Source organism: Saccopteryx bilineata, chromosome 8 (genome assembly GCF_036850765.1).
Source record: "Saccopteryx bilineata isolate mSacBil1 chromosome 8, mSacBil1_pri_phased_curated, whole genome shotgun sequence".
Taxonomy (NCBI): Eukaryota; Metazoa; Chordata; class Mammalia; order Chiroptera; family Emballonuridae; genus Saccopteryx; species Saccopteryx bilineata.
The window spans coordinates 40,625,712-40,646,881 of NC_089497.1; the positions used below are offsets into that span (position 1 = coordinate 40,625,712).

General features: G+C 41.7%; 1 protein-coding gene across 4 annotated transcripts in view; it reads left to right on the forward strand.

Moving 5' to 3' along the window:
• The first annotated feature begins 1,170 nt into the window (after positions 1-1,170).
• PHLDB2 (pleckstrin homology like domain family B member 2) overlaps positions 1,171-21,170 on the forward strand; it is a 268,804-nt gene continuing 248,804 nt past the window's right edge. For 3 of the 4 annotated variants that reach the window (XM_066240767.1, XM_066240769.1, XM_066240768.1), the window contains exon 1: positions 1,172-1,426. The gene's annotated coding sequence lies outside the window, so the exon portion shown is untranslated. Of the gene's footprint in view, positions 1,427-21,170 lie in introns of all 4 variants that reach the window. The other variant, XM_066240765.1, reaches the window with a different exon arrangement.

Below are 21,170 nucleotides of genomic sequence, written 5' to 3' on the forward strand. Positions count from 1 at the left end.
CATTGAAAGACACGAGAACTTGGCTTAATAAAGAGCACGCTTATGTGGAACAGGTGGCTCTGTGACAGAGGGGGAGCTCACCATCATGAAGAATATTTTTGAGTGTGCATGAGTTTGCTATTACTGATGTAACGAATTACCACAAATTCTGTGGCTTATGATAACACAAATGTATTACCTTTCAAGTCTGGTGTCAGAAGTCTAAACTGGGCTGGCAGAGCTGTGTTCCTTCTGGAAGCTCTAGAAGGAAATACATTTCCTGCCTTTCCAGCTTCCAGAAGCCACCTCCTTTGGCTCGCAGCCCCTTCCTCTATCTTCAAAGCCAGCAGCGTAGCATTCTCAGTTCCCCTCTGACCCTACTTCTCTCATCACATCTTCTTGGATTCTGACCTCTTAAATTGACTTTTAGGATACATGGGGCCCACCAGGATAATCCAGGATCATCTCCCATCTCAAAATCCTTTACTTAATCACACTGCAAAGTTTCTTTTACCATGTCAGGTGACGTAATCTTATGTTCTGGGAATAAAGACATGGATCTCTTATGGGCTCTTATTCAGCTGACCACAGAGTGAACTATGAAGAGTGCATCTGTACAGGTACTGCTTTTCAAACAGACTTGAGTTCAGATCCTGGCTTCAGCACCTACTCATTGCACGACCATTGTCCCTTTGAACCTCAGTTTCCTCATCTGTAAAATGGAAACAAAAATCTCAAGGTTATTATGAAGATTTATGGTAATGCATATAAAATGCCTTACATATATAGTGCACTCTCAATCAGTGGCAGCCGTATTTGTTCAAGGAACTTCTGTATAATTCTCACCAGACAAGAATTCAACAGAAGAAACTCCATTATTAAATGTGAGATTTGATAAAGTGACTTCCACATTCCCTATTGAGATTGCTAAAATTAAAAGGAGGGAAATAAAAGTGGTTTTCTTCCTGTATAACCTTGTCTACTTCATAGATCCAATGGAAAGAAATTGCTTCTCTGGATAGTCAGTAGCTTACAGACAGACCCTGCTTTTTGCCTCCCCAGTTCTGCTGACTATTTTTGTCAGCAAGATCTCTGGTCAGGTTTGAGCAGAACTAAGAGCCCGGCCTGGTGTGTAATGATTGGCCAGAAGAGACCAGGCAGCTGAGACCAGTACAGGCCCCCTCCTTCACATCTGTCAACATATCTGGCTGCAAGCAAATTATTGCCTGTGACACTGTCTGCAGGAGCCAGAGGGAGCAGGGAAGAAAACAGAGAACACCTTAATTTTGTGGAAAATTCTGGGCAAAAGCAGAAACTCAGTGTAGATGCTTTTTCCCCAACAACCCAAACTCTCCAGCAAGGATTGGAACAATTGTGCGGTATCTCTCTTAATTCAAGAAAGAAATTGAGAAAAAACTCTAAATTGGACTCAGCAGTCAAGGTAGGTGTTCTGTCTGGTCACAGGCCCTTCTCTCAAGATCACAGAACAAGCATTTCGCCCGGCCTTGGAGCCAGAGCATCTGATTATGGTTTATTGAGGGAGATGTGGTAGATGTGGGTGTGCGTCAGGAAAATGCAGTCATTTGTCCAACATGTCCTGGAAGCGGGCTGTGTTTTTCTTCCATCACCTCTTTTGAAATGTGTTGTTCCTCTACAAAATTCTTGTTCAAAAGTTTTTTACCTTTCATTCTCAGTCATCATATTTATCATTTATTGAAATTATTCTATCATTTGGGTTCTGCAAACATGGTTTTGTTCCAGAATGTTGCTTGTATGAATTATTTCAGTATCAAGATGAACTGGAAAGGACAGTGTACCTATAACTCTGAGGAGCACGCTGTTCCTTGCAGAGGGCTGTCCACCTAAAATGATAAGATCTCCCAGGAAGGCATGTGCATTTTTTCTGCTTTGGAACTTAGGGAGTTAAAAGTCTTGAAACTACTGGAGCAGAATCAAGCCTGTTTGCCTAAGCTTATCACCCCGGTAGCCAGGTCAATCATTAACCAACGCTGGGCTGCTTCCTAACGTCAATGGAGGACCACTGAAGTCCTTGCCTGACCGAGTCTATCTGTAGAACAGACATAAGGCAACATAGGAGACATCCTTTCCTGCTGTGATAGCCCAAGTTCTTCTCTGACCAGATCACAGTTTTATCTGAGGAGAAGTAAATGCCACAGGGTCCTTCCCATTTCCACAATAAACGAATTGAACAAGACTCATGCACAAACCAGATACATAATATCGTCTCAGGCATAAGAGCTTGTGGCTTTGGAAGAGCTTTCTCTACCATTGGAGGTCTATAAGAAGAAACAGACTAACTGTAGGATATGTTAAGTGACTTTTGAAGAAGGAAAAGATTATTAAGTAATTATCAAAAACATGGATTTTGCCCTTCAAGTCTATACATTCTAGAAATAAGTTATTTTTAACAAACATAATCCATGCTTCTTTAGGTCTAAATAGAACTCTTCAATGTTATCATATTGTCATTATATACACTTGTCAGGTCATGCAATAGTTTCTGGCTCTTGTAATCATTATCAGTCTGGTGATAGGGAGGCCCTAATATTCTGAACTCCCTTTAGGGAAAGGTTGGCTCATGTATTAGACAAGGTAATGTTTGGCACTATTTTTGTCAATCATTTATGAATCTGAAGTAAATTGCCTTTGGTGAGGTTTGTGGCTGGAATTTTTATGTGGCTCAGGCAGTTAACTAGTGACAGGAGTTGAGGCCACTACAGAGGGTGGCACAGGTACAAACCTCATGTGAGGTTCTGAGTGAGTCTGTGGATAACTCCCAGGAATGTGGTGGAGAATTATGGGAAACTGGTAGGTTTCTGTGAAGATAGATAGTAAGTCCTGTCCGGCCAGTTCCCAGAGAATGTTTGTAGATAAGGCAAGTGATAGAAGTTTTCTTTCTTTTTCTTTTTTTTTTTTTTTTAGGGAGAGTTGTAGGTTTTTTGTTAGTTTATTTTTTTTTAGGAGAAATAGTAAGACAGACTCCCACATATACTTCAACCAGGATCCACCTAGCAACCTTTGTCTGGAGCCAATACTTGAATCATCCAAACTATCTCAGCACCTGAGGCTGACACGGGAAGGGAAAAGAAGCAGATGGTCACTCTCCTGTGTGCCCTGACCAGGAATTAAACCTGGGACATCCACACACTGGGCCAAAGCTCTATCCATTGAGCCAACCAGCCAGAGCAGAAGTGGTTTTGAAGCGGGAGAAGGGTGTTAAGGCATTCAAATACATTGGCCAGAGTTTCCCACGAGATTATAGGCTGGATTAGGGACAGACACTAGGTCTTACCTCTTCTTTTGTGCAGCATCTGCCTCAAGGCCAAAACACTGGTGGCCCCTGAGAGTATGTGCAGTTTTTCTTCTCATTTCATGCAAACTGGATATTAAATGGGGAGGAATTATTTTTTAGTTTGATTAGACTAAATAGATATTACTACTCCTTTTACGTGTTAGGAAGTTAGAAACCAGAAGTTAATTAATTTGCTCAAGTTTGCAGTTAGTCAGAGGCTGAGCCAGGTTCTACTCAGTTCTGCCTCAGTCTCAACCTGCTGCTTTTCCCATGTGGTCACAGATTTCAGCACATGCAGGAGCATAAATTGGGTGGCAGTTCACTGAGGAAAGCAAGGCTGACTAACAAAGTCAGAGGTGCTCCGCTGGTCTTTATATGTGCCATACCCAGGCTGACTGAATACCACTATAACCAAAAGGCCAGGACTGGACTGGATTTGGCCTTCTTTGAGAGAAAGTGAGGAGAGAAACAGGTATTCCTAGTGGTGGCAGTCACTGTAGTCCTCCTAAGTAACTAAGAATACTCTTTAAGTAAACCTAGGCAATTGTCAGGCTAGATCTCTGCCTCTTTATATTCCAGAGACTACATTCCATGGTCCCAACTAAACTACCACATCTGAACTAGATCCATTAAAAGAAATGACGTTATCCCAAGCCTTATCTGGGAACTCAAGAGTTTAATTGATATCTCCTTTTATCTCAGCTAATATCCATTCACCTAAATCTAAGGGATTTGGTCAGAAAGAGGCTTAAAGCAAGAACAACCATCAACATTCTATCATATCATGGCTCCTAGTACCTGAAATCCAAGGAGACCTATGTTAGAGTCCAAATGGCTTAAGAGATACATGAGTAATGTGCTTAAACAAGCCTTCCTCTGCCCCCATCCCCAGTTTCACTTTTGTTTGGAAGCATCCTAAAAATCTCATTAGCTGTCTGGCAGAAATTTCAAAGCAGACATAATGCCTGAGCTTTTACAAAATCAAGATAAGGAAATGCCATCGTGCAATGTGGTTGGCTAAACATTTTTGAACAAAGGGATTCTTTTTTTTTCCATTGACCTGCCTCATGCATACCTCAGAGTGTGATAGCAAAGGCATTACACATAGGGACTGCATCACGGAGTCCACCAAATCTCCTTCTCTAACACTGCTGACCCTGCCTGAACCTCACTCACGTGCCATCCTTTCTGTGGACTAAAACATTCGGATAAAGGGAAAGAAATGAAGTTGGAATACAAGGACTCATAACAACATGCTACCTTTATCCGGGGCTTATTATGACCAAAAGAATAAACTACTGCCTTTTTACCTACATTTTTTAATTTTAATTCCTGGGGCAAATTTATGCAACTTGCCCAAGTAAGATGAGGTGACATTGGACATGAATTCAGAGACTCCGAAGTCCACATTCTTTTAGCATTCTGTTCCGGGGAAAATGACCAGCCAATGGTATCTATACTGTTTTTATTCTTAATGTGAAAAAGTAAGGAGTCCTTTCTAAATTATTTGCTTGGGTCATCAAAGTATATATTTATTATCACCTCTGCAGGTGTTCTTGATCCTGTACAGCATAAAACTCAACGTCACAGTATTTTTTTCTCGTCCAGGAAAGTAGCCACAAACCTCACATACACACATGCACAAACACACACATGCACACACACTCCACTTGCCCAAAGCTCAGCATTTTGATGCCTTTCTGAAGCCGGGAGGGATAATTGTTCTTATCTCCTGGTTCTCATACATAGTTTTGTTTGTTTGATTTTAACATAGAAACAAATATCTTTATATGTAATACCAGCATTTCTTAAAAGTTTGTTTTCGCTGTCAAATTTTTGTCTTTGAGAAAGCTAAATATGCCTAAACTTGCCCATATAGTTTTATTTAATCTTTTTAACAGGCCTGTGAGGGAGTATCATTTTCAGATGGTATCTTTCAGATAAGAAACCTGAGACTCAATAAAGGTACATGTCCTTCTCAACATCACTCAGCTAACAAGTCCCATAGGTCTTGGGACTTCAAATTCTTTGTTCTTTTTTCTAACATACAAGCAGTACTCTCGATTTTTAACACTCACAACTGGTAAAAATAGGGTACACAAGTTATTTTTGAGAATTAAAAGTGCCAAATATGTACACAGAGTGTTCTCGGATGACAGAGATCCACTCAAATAATTAATTGGTTTGCTTTGGGCTAAGATTCTATCAGGTCAGTGTAGATAATGTTGTTACTTTATTTTCAATGAGTAATGAATATGAAGATACTAATTATTACTTATAAAATCTGCTTTAAAACCAGAAATATTTCAAACCCATGTGCCCATGAGCTAAATAAGTTACCAAAGGAAATTTTGCTGGGAGAAAGACGAGAAACCACTGTCTTACTGCATGCCTGAGGGGCAGGATCCATGGGTTGGAGTTACAGAGACCCACAAAGTCTCTTGATAGGCATAAACCACCTCTCGGTTTATGTATAACCAGACAGATGTCTTGTGGGTCAAGCAGTTGCCGAATGGTAGGAAACGTAAGGAAGTCCTAGAGATTGAGAATCCATCATGAGTGTAGACCCTGTAGAAACCAACTAAAGTTACAGGAAGAATTCTTGTGCCCTATGAATTGCATTTCCATCCTAAAAACTCTGAGTAGTCATGTAGCCCTGCATCAGCTGTGCACCTGGAGGGCATTAAGCGTTTCTTATTCCTGATGCTCCACTGGGAAGTGCTGCTGGCTGGCAGTCGGAATCTCCATCCCATGTGACATTCTTGTTGTCTGCATCCTTACTTTGGGGTTAATGTGCACCTTCATCATACATTTTGTCCCCATTTCTGTGACCTCAGAGGCTTTAAAGATCTTGGGACAAGAGAATCCATAAGCTTTGGGCAATGGCAAATAGAGAACAAGAAACATGTGTTCCTGCGCCACAGCAAACTAAAAATGGTTCCCCTTCTCTCTGCAGTTCCAAGGTCAAGTTTCCCTTGGGAGCAGTTAGAGGACTGAAGGTCACAAAAAGGTGACAATTCATGGTGGCTTGGAGGGGTTCCCAGAAAGCAAAATGAAAACGAAATTGTTTTTACATAAGACCTCTGAATTTGGAGGACAGGATTCAAACAGTCTGAATTTGCAGTTTCGCTATGCAGTTAGGTCACCCCCACAAAGCTTAGTAATATTTTTGTAAAGCCAAAACAATATCAAAAATACTTCCTGCAAAGAACTCTAGACAGAACTCTTTTTTTGTCATTGCTGGACTGATGTTTCAAGGGTTCATTTCTAAAGATAAGCCCTGTATAGTACATTCAGCTGGAGCTCTTTATTTCTGTGTAATGATGGCTTTCATCCACGGAACCTGCTGTGTGATGATCTCATTAGATTTCACAAGGTAAAAGGCTAAATCTTACAGTTAGTATGTGAGCAGGTTGCCAAAGAAGAGAAAACCCGGAGGCCAAGCAGAGATGGTGCAGTAAACAGGAAATGGCAGGCTTCCTCATACCCGAGGAAAACCAGTACTTCAGTCTGATGCTACCAGCTCTAGGGAGATGTACCTTCAAGTTCAAATATATGTGCTCCAAAATTTAGTCCTTCTTCCCAGATGTGAATCTTGAATAGAGACAAGAACCAAGGGCTAGACTTTCCAAAACCTGACTCTTCTCTACCAAAATTCTTCTCATTTTGTTTCTCTTTGCAAAATGGAAATGCCCCTGATAAGAGAAGTATTGTTATAGAATGTAGTTGCATTGGTAACTTGCAGTCCAACAAATAGAGCATAAAGCACAGCTCTAAATAAGTATTCTAGCCTTGGCTTCGCCTCTGTCTTGGTCTGTGAGTTGGTGCCAATTTTTAAAATCCTTGCTGGTGACGCAGTTTCAAGAAAGAATGCATTCTTGCTGTGCATAACCACAAACATTTATTAATGGGTCATCCTCAGTTCTGCAACAGCCACCTACTCTTTCCCAGAAACATGTTAGATACTGTTTTTGAAAACAGTTAGATAATCGTGAAGGTTTTAAACTTACCGAGTGAATTAAACCACAGTCTCCTTTGAGTCCCCGGTGAGTGTGTGCGTGTGTACATTTAATCATTTACACAGTATCCTAAAGATTACGAGTTCTCAGTAAATATACAATGGTGGTAATAAATTGGTAATTGACAATAGAGAAAGTAATTTTTTAATATGCCAAGGTGTTGGGGACCGAAATATAAACAGGGTATTTTTACAATCTAGATATCTTGGGGACAGAGGTGCTGGGCCTAACCTCCCACCTCACCTGCCTAGTTAACAAAGAACTACACCTGATTCTCGCTTGTCCCACCCATGTTCTCGGGAAGAGGCTGGAAGCTAGTTTCTTATTGGTGTAAAGTTAGATTTGAATGGTATGGTGGGGGTTGTCTTTGAGTTAGTTGTCTTGGAAACAACTGAATTGCTAATGGGCCACATTTTTTTCCCCTGAATAAAGACTGATGTGCTTTTGGGAGCAGCCATGTTACGGCTGAGGAACAGTAGAGACTGTTCTCCGTGCCGTCCTCCAGAACCCATCTGTATGTATATATCTTTAAGTCTCTGTCTATCATTTATTCAATTCCATACCTTTTCCTGTTCGAAGACCCCAGTAATAGACTCGTTGTGGCTGGACCGCAACACCAGGGGGTGACTAAAGAAAGAACTGGAAGCCTAACCTATGGTGCGGAAGGAATGGTGCGTGAGGGTTATGGCACAGCAGACAGGAGATAACAGTTTTGTTTGTGCGACTGCGATACACTAACCACGAACACTGAGCAAATCGCTTCTCTTTTTCAAAATGGAGACAAGGTGGCTTTATTGTTTTTAACTTCTCTCGTTTTAATATTTCGGCTAATGTGAAAAACTAGAAAAGTTAAGATCAGAGCTTTTTTTTTTTTTTTTTTTTTTTTTTTTTTTTGTATTTTTCTGAAGCTGGAAACGGGGAGAGACAGTCAGACAGACTCCCGCATGCGCCCGACGGGGATCCACCCGGCACACCCACCAGGGGCAATGCTCTGCCCCTCCAGGGCATCACTCTGCCGCGACCAGAGCCACTCTAGCGCCTGGGGCAGAGGCCAAGGAGCCATCCCCAGCGCCGGGGCCATCTTTGCTCCAATGGAGCCTTGGCTGCAGGAGGGGAAGAGAGAGACAGAGAGGAAGGGGGGGTGTGGAGAAGCAAATGGGCGCTTCTCCTATGTGCCCTGGCCGGGAATCGAACCCGGGTCCCCCGCACGCTAGGCCGACGCTCTACCGCTGAGACAACCGGCGAGGGCAATCAGAGCATTTTTTTAAAAAATTAAACAGAGAAATGGTTTTTATTTTTAAAGGCATCATCCTTATCTCTTATGTAAATTAACTTAGGGGAATAAAAAACTGCTAGAGAGATCTCAGACATGTAAACTTGAAATTGTTATATTTACACTGGCGATGCTGGGCCTCAGTCTTTTCTGGAGAAGGAGCCCACTCCGCTGGGAAAACGCAGAGTTTTCCTGCCAGCTGCAGCTCTGGCACCGCCGCTCAGCTTGGCCACACCCGTGTTTCCCTAATTCTAGCTCTAGCGAACAGGCAGTCATGATTATTAGCCTCCCTTATAAATAAACAGAGGCCCTTCGAGGTGACATGACTTGCCCAAGGTTACAGAAACATGGCAAGGAGTCAGAGGGAAAGGCGTGTGTGTGGAGGGGTGGGAGTGGGGGCAGGGCGGGAGGGTTAGGTGACCTAAGCGGAGGGTGGAAGAGTGAGGGACAGAGCTGCACTTCCTCTGAGGCTCGCACAATGGTCAAGGACTGCAAGGGAGCTGTAAGGAGGTTTTTTTTTTTTTTGATCCTGAGAGCATCCCTCTCCTCCAGCTCCTCCCTAAGCCCCTTCAGCTGCCCCACCCAGGGTTACTCAGCCAGGTTGTTGCTAACTGAGTGCCTATTTTCATGTCCCTTCTTGAAAGCTTCATGAAAGGCTATTTGTAAAGAAGAGAAGGCACAAAAAGGAAGAAGAACGCCTTGGGAAGATCCTGAAAGGGCAGCTGTCTTTGATTCCCCCAACTTCCTCTTATATTCTGCGCAAATGAATGGTCATCAGGGTGACTGACAGAATTATGACTTCCATTCCAAGCATTGATATATATTTTTTTATTTTTCACCTCTAGGGTGATTTCACTCCTCTCTACTCTATTTCTCCCATAAAAAGAAAAGAATGATTACTCACTGTTTATGAAAGAAAGTAGCCCAGGGCAATACAGTTCAAAGGAAACTGCTAATTAAACCAAGCACCAAGGCACGACTGAATGTTCTAGTAAAAAGTGTCACATCATGGCCCACTGGTTTACTTTGTGACCCCAGACCCATGCCCAGGGAGTTCTCAGGCCCCAAAGAACTTTTCTCACATGGAACCGCAAAGAACCTCTGGTTCAACAAGAAAAACACTGACAGAAATTGGGCATCAATGGTCTTAAGTCTCAGTAGCATTCAGAAGCTACATCACCTTGCCGCCCCTTTTTGTTCTTTTATAAAGATGAAAGAAAGACAATATTAGTTTTATCACCAAGGGATAGCTCTTACTTTTCCAGTGACGAGAATGTCATGAATTCTTTTAGAAGAGGTAGGTTTCTTGGCAGGGTTCTCATGTGACCTTCTATTGTACTAAACAAAAATCTTGCTGAGTATTTACACTTCTCAGTTTTGAATCTGTTCCTAACATCCAGTCAATATCTTTTCAGGAAGTCTCTTGAGGAGAGGGATGGGCAGCACAATAAATAATGCATAGTTGATACTGTCCACAACTATATTGGCTACGCTCACTTTCTAGAAACCATAAAACAAACAACCAACCACCAACAGTCACCCTGATAACCCTGGTTTTCACTGCCCATCAAGCCAAAGGGAGGGAGGCAGAATTTTGAACAGAGGAGCTTTCATGCCATAAATCTTCAGGCATTTTGGGGCAGCGAATATTTTGCTATAATTGCAGTGGAACTAAAATAATTTACAAATTCTGTGTGTGTGTATGTATGTGTGTGTGTTTACACTGCATGAAAATAATTTTGATATGAGAAAGTCATTAGATCAATTTTGTAAAAAAGAATCTTTTGTATGGACTATTTCTGGGTGTTATACAAAAATCTAGATACTTGCTCAATTTCTGGAATTAATTTTGAAAATATCTGTCTAAATCATGGACTTTAAATACTTCTATTGATAGTATAACCCCTTCTCTAAAATTGCTACAACACATTTTGATCATTTTTAGAAAAAGCAAACTGTAAGAACTTTTGGCATGTAAAACATCCTTTTGATATGTCTAAATAAATCTCAGGGTCAGTTAATTATACTGAATTTCAGATGTCTTCAAGTAACTCTTGGCATGTTACATATTATATCCCATTACCATCTTATTCACATAATCCTATATGTAAGATTAACCAATGAAATTCGAGTAAAACTGATTACTGGCTATAGTGGCCTGGACATTATTTAGTTACATTGTGAGTTTATCCCCCTCTCCAAAACATACTTTTTTTCTCCTATTCTGTAGACAACCATTCTAACCATGTATGGTTATGCCTAATCTCTGGCTGTTCTTCTAAGGGAATTATCTGAGAGTCCTCATTTTCCTCTTTGAACCACTATCTGATATGCCTCCAACTGGGATACTATTATTTTTCACATGCATTTATATCAGAAGCTATTAATTCCCACTTGCTCCAAGCCAAGGTCATAACAGCATGTTGGAATGAAATATTTTCCATTGTTCTAACAGAGAGTCAATAAAAAGACATTTATAGAGTGCCTAATATATGCTTAACACGTGCTCAGTGCTACAAAGATGCATAACTCACAGTTCTGCCCAGAAGAAGACCAACCTCTCTTAGAGCAGATGGACCAATAAAGGAGCCCAGGCAGTACTGCTTGAGGCTACTATGGGCAACAGATACCAAACACAACACAGAACATTTTTAGGTGGGTGCTCAAACAAGCTTTTTCAGACAAGCTGAGGTCCAAGTGGTATTTTTTTAAAAAAATTAGGATTTGCATCTTTCCTATTTGAAGAATGCAAACTTTGAAGAAAAAGCTGTTCCCTTTTAAGAAAGTATCTGAATATCTTATGGAAGCAAAGCACCAGAGTGGAGACAAGAGTGGACGCCATGGCTAAGGAAGTTTTGATTAACTGGAGGAGGCAAATAACACAAAAGGCCAGAGAGATCCTTCTAATTAAAAAATAGCAACAGAAAGAACTAAGCCTTTACCCTGAATCGGAGCCTGTGCCTAATTCACAGTCCTTGAACCAGGAGCCTTGATTTAGAATGATTCTCTACAGTCTAAACCTCGCATGCTCTCAAAACCCCTGGTCACTTTTACCTGGTGGGCAGTCCTGTTATAAATATGATCACCGCTCAGTTATGACTTGAATTACATTTATCCTGGGAGCAACTTTAAACAGATATGAAGAACAAAGAACAAATCACTGGTGAAATGGCAGTAAGGTATCTGATATCAGCAGGTGATACCAATTAGGAAGCTAGAGGTTAAAGTTTAGAGTTGACCTACCCAGCACTCATTCCAACAGCCTCTATTAACATCCAAATCCAACTCTTATTTTAATACCACACATTTTCAGCAGGATACAAGCCAGAAGAAGGGCAAGTGTAATGCTGGTGGTCAAAACCAGGCAGGTTCACACTGGATTCGGGCAGATGGTAGAGGAAATGCAGAGCTGGAAAGTATTGGGTCATTCCCATTTACTAGATTCTCACAATGGTGGGTGAACAAATAGGAAAACCATCCTTTGAGGTGGCAGGCAAGCAATCCGCACCAGAAAAAGTACCTGTAGCCTTATATAGGCTACACACACACACACACACACACACACACATGCATGGCTTTCTGCCAAGTGCTCATGCACTAATCATGCACATGCAGGTAAGCTTAACCACAGCTGTTTTCCCTACAGTCCACACCTTAAGGGTTGCTCACCTCACAATCTATGTGACACGTATCTTTCATGACGGTCCTTGTGCGAGAAGTGAGGTACATTACTACAGCAACAGATTACTAAAACATAAGCTACACCAAAAATGACAGTAATGACAAAGGTGCCCTTCATAATGATGTCTCCTTGAGCCCTCAAGGGATAATACACTTCTAACTTAGGCAGCCAGGTGTTGTTTGCCCAGGGAGTTAAGTGGAGGTCTACCTCTAGCCCCTTACCCCACAGTGCCAACAAGGACACCCATCATAGGCAGGGAGCCTGTATAGTCCAAGGCCATGAAGCCATTGCCTTCAAGGAGGACAACTGGGGCAGGCAGGAGCACATTGCCCTACCTCCCAAAGCCTGGCCTAAGTGTCTTTGTTGCGTATCTGCAACTGGTTGGGAGCAGCTTCCTGATGCAGGAAGGCCTCCACAGGTGCCAGGGAACCCCAATCTGAGTCTCTCATTTTACTGTCCACAAGCGCCATGTCCATCCAGCAAGGGAGCCGGTGGCTCACTCTGGTCGTAGTTCCTGCTTCAAGAGTCCATTACACCGCTCAGTGATCAGTCCACAGTAGACAGCCCAGCTGTCTGTGCAAATCACCAAAGGTGAAGTTTCATTACAGGCAACTAGCCATACAGTTCTTTGGAAACATACCTCAGTGCCTTTTCATTATCACTCTGTCCATTGCCACATGCTCCATCAAAACCCCTCAGAGGTCACATGGACGGCAAGCTCATAGGGCCTGGTGGGGTCAAACACAGTCAAGGATGGTGCCACCTTGCCAGTTCTCTTAGCTTCTGCAAAAGCACCTATATCTACTCAGGCCAACATCTGCTATACATTAAAAGGGAACCAGTTGATTGCCAATTCCACATGGGGCCTCTGGTCCCTTCCTGTTCCAGTTAGATGGATCCCTCAGTCCTCCCCTTATTCAAATGGGAACAATGGATCTTGGGGATTCTTTCCTTGAGCTGCCTCCAACATATAATCTTGCAGCCGTTAAAACACGAGCACTGACCTTTTCATTGGCAGCTGCTTCCAATATGTAATCCTGCCACCATGCTGCGTGAACGCCAGACACTTTCTTGGCAGCTCTGGGACCGCCTGCTTTCCCCACTTTTTTAGTGGCGAGAACCTCTGTTCCCGTTTAAGCTGCTGCCAAAACTCTAATAGAACTTTATTAGTCATGCCATATAATTTCTCTGTATCTGCCATGGCCATAATCAAGTCTATGCCCATCTATGTTTGGGTAGCCTTTACAGGCCATTTCTCTTATTAGTTGGGGGGACAGTATAGGCAGGAGCCCGCATGTCCTTACAGTGCCACACTGCTTCTACCTCTCCCAAATCTGCCACCGTCTGTGTAGCATTGTTGAGGGGCTTCCCCACAGAGGAGCTCAAGTTAGTCACTAATGACCAAAAAGGGCTGATGGGATGCTACAGAGAATAAGGTCCATCCCTAATCGCTGCCATAAAGACTTCATCTGGCCCATGGGACCTCAGGTTGAAAGCAGCAGTCTTCATACCTAGTCCCTGGAGGCTCTGCTATAACTCAATATATGACTGCCACCAACTCACTGACCTCAGCAAGCCTCCAGCATTTTGCTAGACTGTATGAATGGCAGCCATCACCCATTCTAATAGGGTGTGATTTCCTGGGTTGTCATGGCAGTTCTGAAGACACAGCCTCAAGGAGGAGTGAGTGTTATTGGCAGCCAATTTCTCCATCTCTGTTCTGGAGAGCATGATGCCATCTACCCCCTTATGTCCCACAACCACAACAACCAAGCTGCCAGAGACTCAGTGGGTTTCTGCCTGAATTTTGCCCCTACTTCCATCAACTCTGTCTAGGTGTAGGGCTGGACGACAGAGTGCTCCACTACCAGCAGAGGAGGTTGTCCCTCCACCTGAAGCACTTTCTGCTATTGGTATTTTACCTTCTGGGCGACCACTGGCCAGGCTCTGAGTCTGCCAAAGGCAGCTTCAGTCCATACCTCTTTCTCCTTCTCCTCCTCCTCCTCTTCCTTGAGTCAGAAGTGGCTAGTACCACTGACTCAGAGCCACTCCACTGGCACAAATGCAGCTCCTCTTGCAGTGCTGCCACTATTGGCACTCAGCCTCCAGCTGGCACTGGAGCCCTCGAACTCTCAGCTCCTGTCTCACAGAGCTTTCAGTATCTGCTCACATGGTAGTAAAATACATGCAGCCAACAGCCCCCAACAGGGTAGAATGGCCACTCTTCTATCCCACTCTTCAAGAGTCTTGTTGCACACACACACACACACATGCACACACACACACATGCGCACACACACACAGCTTTTTGCCATGTGCTCACATACTAATCATGCACAAGTGAGCAAACCTAACCATAGCTGTTTTCCCTACACCAAGCTTTCAACCTAGCACGGTTGGAAATCTTTCGTAAGTTGGCTTAGGTAAATACTTTAGTGTGTTAAGTGAAAACATTTGTCATCCTAAACAATTCTCATTTCCTAAAGTTAGGACAAAAGATTGTTGAACTCCTAACTAACCAATTTTCATATTGGTTTCATTTTTTCATACACTGAAAGAAAAATATATGTAAAAGTGAACTAGATTTGACTACATAAATACCTAAAACATTTTTTACAAATATTACAAACAAATAGAAATAGTGACCTTGGAAAGTATATTTGCAACATAAATAACATGCAAAATATTACTGTCCCTGAAGAGTATTTACAAATCTATACTAACTAAATACAATATCACAGTAAAAAAGTTGGGCAAAAAAAATGAACTGACAATTCACACACAAAAATGTTAAATGACCTGGCCCTGGCCGGTTGGCTCAGTGGTAGAGCATTGGCCTGGCGTGCAGGAGTCCTGGGTTCAATTCCCAGCCAGGGCACACAGGAGAAGCACCCATCTGCTTCTCAACACCCCTCCCCCTCTCCTTCCTCTCTGTCTCTCTCTTCCCCTCCCGCAGTCAAGGCTCCATTGGAGCAAAGTTGGCCTGGGCGCTGAGGATGGCTCCATGGCCTCTGCCTCGGGTGCTAGAATGGCTCTGGTCACAACGCAGCAGCACCCTAGATAGGCAGAGCATCGCCCCTGGTGGGCATGCTGGGTGGATCCCAGTCGGGTGCATGCGGGAGTCTGTCTGACTGCCTTCCCGTTTCCAACTTCAGAAAAATACACACACACACACACAAAGAGTTAAATGACCTATAATCAAATGAGGAGCTATTTAGCCACAGGAAAAATAAAATAAAAGCAGATTTAAACAGTGAGATACTGTATTGTTGAATTCTGCTTGCTAATATTTTGCTGAAAATTTTAGCATCTATGTTCATTTGGAATATTGGCCTATAATTTTCATTCTTTGCAGTGTCCTTATCTGGTTTTAGAATCAGAATAAGCCTGACATTATAAAATGAGCTTGAGAGTCATCCCTCCTCTTGAATGTTTGGAGTAGTTTGAGAATAAGTGTTAGTTCTTCTTTGAATGTTTGGTAAAACTCATCTGTGAAGCCATTTGTTGCAGGGCTTTTGTTTGTTGAAGTTTCTTTTTTTTTTTTTTTTTTGTGTGTGTGTGTGTTTTTTTTGTTTTTTTTTTTATTTTATTTTATTTTTTTAATTTATTCATTTTAGAGAGGAGAGAGAGAGAGAGAGAAAGGAGAGAGAGAGGGGGGAGGAGCTGGAAGCATCAACTCCCATATGTGCCTTGACCAGGCAAGCCCAGGGTTTCGAACCAGCGACCTTAGCATTTCCAGGTCGATGCTTTATCCACTGCGCCACCACAGGTCAGGCCTTGTTGAAGTTTCTTGATTACTGCTTCAATTTTGTTGGTTCTAACTGGTCTGTTCAGATTATCTGTTTCTTCTTGATTCAGAAAAAATTGTATATTTCTAGAAATTTATCCATTTTTCCCAGGTTGTCTCATTTGTTGGCATATAGTTCTTGTAATAGATTCTTATAATCCTTTGTATTTCTGTGGTATCAGTTGTTATTTCCCCTCTTTCATTTTTGATTTTACTCATTTGGGTCCTCTTTTTTTTCTTGATGAGTCTGGCTAAAGGTTTGTCAATCTTGTTTATCTTTTCAAAGAACCAGCTCTTCATTTCATTTATCTTTTGCATTTTTTTTAGATTCAATTTTATTTATTTATGTTTTATTTCTTCTTATTATTTTCCTTCTACTCACTTTGGGCTTTGTTTTCTTGTTTTGTTTTGTTTTTGTATTTTTAGTTTAGATTCTTTGGTTTTAAAGTTAAAATATTTGAGAAGTGTCTTGTTTCTTGAGATAGGTCTTTATTGATATGAATTTCCCTCTTAGGACTGCTTTATCTGTGTCACATAGATTTAGGATTGTTGTGTATTTATTTTAATTGTCTCGGGGTATCATGATTTTTCCTATGATCTCATTGTTAACCTATTTATAATGGTAACATGTTATTTAGCCTCTGTGTGTTTGTGTTGTTTTTATGTTTTTTTTCTTATAATTGATTTCTAGTTTTATGGCCTTGTGGTCAGAGAAAATGCTTGATGTGATTTTATTCTTTTTTAATTTATTGCTACTTTTATGGCTTAACATGGGATCTCTCTTGGAAAATGTTGCATGTGTGAAAAAATGTATACCTTGCTGCTTTGGAATAAAATACTCTGAAGATGTCAGTTAAATCCATCTGGTCTAGTGTGCCATTTAAGGTTGTTGTTATTTTTTGTTGTTGTTGTTAATTTTCTATTCAGAAGACCTGGCTTCTGATGTTAATGGGGGTGTTGAAATCCCCTAATATCATTATATTACTATCAGTCTCTTCCTTTACCTTTATCAATATTTGCTTTATATATCTAGGTGCTATTATATTGGATGCCTAAATATTTACAAGGGTTTTATTCTCTTTTGGATTGGTTTCTTTATCATTATGTGATATCCTTCTTTGTCTTTTGTTATAGTCTTTGTTTTAAAGTCTATTTTGTCTGATGCAAGTAATGCTACCCAATTTCTTTCATTTCCATTGTTATGAAATATCTTTTTCCATCTCTCTACTTTCAATCTATGTGTGTCTTTTGATCTGAACTGCATCTCTTGTAGACAACATGTATATGGGTCTTATTTTTTTTATCCATTCAACTATCTTATGTCTTGATTAGAACATTTGACCCATTTACATTTTAAGTGATTATTGATTGATACATATTATTTATTGCCATTTTGTTCTACATATTTATGTTTCTCTTTTTTTATTTCTCCTTATTAAAGAAGTCTGTTTAGCATTTCTTGTAATACTGGTTGGGGGACAATGACTTTTATTTTTTTCTTGTCTGGGGAACTCTTTATTTCTCCTTCAATTTTAAATGTTAACCTTGCTGTGTAGAATAGTCTTGGTTATATTTCTTTGTCTTTTAATCACTTTGAATATTTCATGTGATCTCTTCTGGCCAGAAATGTTTCTGTTGAGAAATTAGCTGACAGTCTATGTGAGTTACCTTGTAGATAACTAACTATCATTCTTTTGCTATTTTTAAGATTCTCTCTTTGTCTTTCACCTTTATCATTTCAATAATAATGTGTCTTGGTGTTGGCTTTTTCAGATTCATCTTGTTTGGGACTCTTTGCACTTCCAGGGCTTGTGTGTCTTTTTCCTGCACCAGATTAGGGAAGTTTTCAGGCATTATTTCTCCAAATACATTTTAGATTCCTTGTTCTCTCTCTTCTCCTTCTGGTACACCTATAATTCAGATGTTGTCCCAAAGATTTCTTAAACTATTCTCATTTTTCTTAATTCTTCCTTTTCTTTTCCTTCTCTGATTGGATGTTTTCTATTACCTTGTCTTCCAAATCACTGATTCAGTCCTCTGCTTCATCTAGTCTGCTGTTGATTCATTGCAGAGAATTCTTTACTTCAAATATGTATTTTTCATTTCTGACTAGTTCTTTTTTCCAGCTTCTATGTCATTTTTATGCTGTTGAAAATCTTACTAGGTTCTTTGAGCTTCTTAATAAGTCTAGATCTAGTAGATTGTTTGCCTCTATTTCATTTAGTTCTTTATTTTTCTGGGGGTGTCTCCTCTTCTTTCCTTTGGGAAATGTTTCTTTGTCTTTCCATTTTGCCTGCCTTTCTGTATTCATTTTTTGTGTATTAGGTATATCTGTTTTTGTCTCTAAGTCTTGGTTAGGTGGCCCTATGTAATAGACATCCTCTGGAACTTAGTGCTGGAGTCATTCTCATCACCTGAGCTAGGCACTCCAGGAAGGTCTTCTGTGTGGGTTATGGGAGCATTTTTACTGTAAATGAGCCATAATTTCTGTATGACTTTCTGTGAGTGAGGCTGGTCCTCAGACTGGCTGACTGTAAAAATTGACTTCAACTATAATACGTGAGCTATTTTGGGGGGACTGACCTTGTAAAGTGAAATTTACCCCATCAGGATCTGACACATGCCAAAATTTCCTTTTGGATGTGCTGCTTATGGAGCCAATAAGGTGATATTCTGATATTGTCTGAAGCAAGGCACTGTGTGTGTTAGTTCTGGGGCCTCTTGAGAAGAATTTTGGTGCAAGTCAATGTCCAAGTCTGCTTGTGTCTGGCCCTAAGCTATGTGTTAAGAGCTACAGAGTTACCTACAGTTGGTGGCTGCTGCTGTTGGGTCTGGGTGCACATGAGAGAGCCAAGCTGCACACTAAGGCTGGTTTCCACCAGTCCTGAGCCTGGAGCAAATCAGCAAAAGGCCTAAAGCATCCCAAGACCTGATTCTGCATCCTGGATGCCTGCTAGCCTCAGCCACTGAAAAACCCTCCAGTGATATGTAAGCTGCAGAAGGCATTTCTGAGTCACCAGGTAGGGATAAGTGGTGTTCACCATGTTAATACAGATGGACACACAAGTTGACACTCAGCACCAGTACTGGATCTTTGGCCACTCAGCAAAATTCTAAGTGTCCATACACTAAAGCCAGCAAACAACTGTTTGGGGCCTTCAGGCCTTTGTAGTGGGGCAGAGTCAGTGGGGCGGAGTCTGACAGAGTTGTCAGGATGAGGCCAACAACATTCACCAGCTTAAAACAGATTAGGATTTGGTTGTGTGTAGGGAGGGTACCTCACATGAATGGTTGAATGAGTTGCTGGGACCTTGGCAGGGTGAGGCCACACAGAGTTGGGAGGGTACAGCCAGTGAATCTCCACTGGGGTGGGGGGGCAGTGCCAGTTGGGAAATCAAGGATAAATGGCCCTTGACCCAGAGTTATACAACTTAGTTTCTCTAAGTTTTCTGCAAGTCTCTGACACCACTGAGTCTGCCTAGACCTCCTCAAGGACTTTCAAGAAACACCACAGTGGGCCCAGGCTTCCTGCAGCTAGCTGATTCCTTGGCAGGGTAAACCTACAAGGAGTCAAGAGAGCTTGGCTAGTGGATAACCCCAGGCCAATGAGGTGGGGTGTGGCATTAGTTGGGCACACAGGTAAAAATGTCCCTTGTCTCAGTGCCACACAACTCAGTCTCTCCATGAGTCTTCTCGAATCTCCTTGAAAGCCTTCAGAGAAAGACTGCAGGTAGCTCAGGTTATCCACAGCTAAATGATTCCTCTGTGGGGTGAAGGTTGGCAAGATAGGACCACAGGGTGTCCGGAGGGTAGAGCCAATGGATCTCCCCACACTGACCTCTGTATAGAGTGGACTGCTTGTCCCAGAAAAGATGGCTTCTGTGGGCAGTAGGGGAGAGAGTCTCAGCACAGAGACATGGGCAGCTGTCCTTTTAGCCTTCTCCCCAAAGCCACACAACCGTTCTCTCCCTTTATGACTCTAGTCAACTCTGAGCCACTATTCTTTCTTTTGAGCCCAGAGTGAGTGCCTGTGAAAGTGATTTTTGTGCACTGGTCCTTTTACAGGATTCCTGGATTACTAGAAGACTCCCATCCCTCCCTGGCAAAAGGAATTCCTGCTTATTTTCACAGCCAGGTGTTATGTAGGCTCCTCTTTCCAGCTTTGGTATTCTGAACTTGGGAGCCTAACGTGGAATCAAGACCCCTCACTCTTTAGAGGAGAACCTTTGTACCTGAGATATCCCTTCAGATTCTCAACCACTGCACATGGGTGTGGGGCCAGGTTTTGTTTCTGCCTTTCCTAGCAGTACTGATACGGCTTCTTCTGTGTGTCTTCAGTTATAAGACTTTTGTTCAGCTAGTCTTCAGTTGATTATTCAGGTTGATAGGTCTATAACTTAGTTGTAATTATAATTTGGTCCTGGGAGCAGGTGAGTATAACGTCCACTTACTCTGCCACCATCTTAGATCCTTGATATGAACATTTCACTTTTGTGAGTTTGGCAAAAATGAAGTAACAGCAGGTGTCATTTTGCATGTGGGGAACGGGCACTTTAACACACTGTAATGATGGAATTGTGAACTGCTGTGACCTCTTTTCTAAGGTCAGTTTGTCAAACCATATAAAAATGTTTTATTGTAAGCAACTTTTGAATTAGAAAATCCACTTTTAGGACATGATTTAGACAATTAAAAGAGTGCATGAACATTTTCTCATAGTACACAGATATAGTAGCAAATATTTTTTTTTAATCTTTTCTTTCTTTATTCATTTTTAGAGAGGAGAGAGAGAGGGGGAGAGAGAGAGAGACAGAGAGAGAGAAGGGGGGAGGAGCTGGAAGCATCAACTCCCATATGTGCCTTGACCAGGCAAGCCCAGGGTTTCAAACCAGCGACCTCAGCATTTCCAGGTCGACACATTATCCACTGCGCCACCACAGGTCAGGCTATAGTAGCAAATATTAAAGACAGCATGAGTGTTCATAAGAGAGGGACTGGATAAACACATACAGAGACAAGGATGCTGTGCAGCCATTTAAAATAATGAGATCCACTTAGTGGTTCAGAGCTTGAACTCTGTCACCAATATCTCTGTTTAAATTTTAGCTCTACTGGTG